This window comes from Sinocyclocheilus anshuiensis, unplaced genomic scaffold (assembly GCF_001515605.1).
Source record: "Sinocyclocheilus anshuiensis isolate Anshui unplaced genomic scaffold, SAMN03320099.WGS_v1.1 scaffold1341, whole genome shotgun sequence".
Lineage (NCBI taxonomy): Eukaryota > Metazoa > Chordata > Actinopteri > Cypriniformes > Cyprinidae > Sinocyclocheilus > Sinocyclocheilus anshuiensis.
In genome coordinates, this window is record NW_015553274.1 from 1,124,527 (window position 1) to 1,126,088 (window position 1,562).

The window sequence follows — 1,562 nt, forward strand, 5'->3', positions numbered from 1 at the left end:
ATTGTCTATATTATAATATTTTTACTTTTTTACTTTTTTTTTTACTTTTTTTAATCGGATTATTAATTAGTATATTAATTAGTGATCCATAAATAATATTAAAACGATGTCTAGGGGCTGTCACACCACATGATATTTTACAATCTGAACTAACTTGACCTTGTCAAATGTATTTGACTTAGTTATGATGTAATTTTTTTATGAAACTTTTTTCAAACAAGCTCAAGTCTCTGATTAGGTTTAAAACACAATATAACTGCAAAATGTATATTATTTCAAATTGAATAAATAATTATAATTATTATTAATTGTATTATTATTATTTTTTTAAGTGTTTCTCTCTCTCTATATATATATATGTGTGTATATATATATATTTAAACAAATATATTTATTCATAACATTTATGGGTTACTAATTAGATATTTGAAAAAAAAAGATTTATTTATTCATAAATATTATAACAAAATATTTTGGGCCACAACATGTACCTGGCTGTGTCATGAAAAGGTTCAAATATATATATTTTTTTTTTTTTTCTTCATTATTTTATCAGGACAGTTGTATCACCTGACATTTTTGACTTTGTGGTCCCCCAAAACTATCAAAATGAATTGTAATTTATATTTAAAAAAATTTAAAACATTCATTACAGGAGATGTGCATTCAAGTCATTGTATGTGTGAATTTCATTTTTAATTAAGAAAAAAAAACAATAGCTACACAGTACACACCGTTGGTGCATTTGTCAATTTTTTCTTTTTTCCTTTTTTTTTGTGATGCATTACAATTCTTGCATCACCTTAACTTCTGTGCCCAGCATCATACTTTCTTCATCTCTTTTCTCTAGATATTCCATTGCTAAAGGAAGCCTGAGTCTGTGTGCAGTCACCCCTCTCTCTGTCATCGCTGGCCAGGACTGTAACCCCTAAAGCTTCCCACCAAACGCTTACCCCAAGCCACCCGACAGAACGCAGCAGTAAATAAAATCTTTCAGCTGTCCCTCTGCCAACAAATTACCCGCCCCTGGGGTCTACAAGCTGCATGGCCCCCATGGAGTCCGGCAGCTTCTTCACAGGAAGAACCTTTGACTGGATGACCCCTCAAAGGGATGCGCAAATGCTCGAGTTTAACACGTCGCACCTTTTCTTGCAGGTGCGCTAATAATCAGTTGGATTCACAGGCTTACCTCGTCACGGCGAGGGTTCACTATTTACAAAGGAATGCATTCAGATTACGTTGTGGACCTCTGCTCCGTCAATGACTGTGACCTCTTGTGAAGGGGAGAGTTCAGCAAGGATTTGCTAAGCCAGGCCCTTTTCTCTTTAATGCTGCATGTTCTGTGCAATTTCTTTTTTCTGTTTCGTTCTACACGCATACACACAGGAGCACGGCACAATCAAAGCATGACGCATAGCCTCGTCCCTTGTGCGAGACGCAGGGTTGAACCGATTTACATTGTACTGAATTAAAATACATGCTTGCCTTTTTATTTGTCAAGAAGTACATGTGCTGTGCTGTGCACTGTGTGTGTGTGTGTGTGTGTGTGTGTGTGTGTGTGT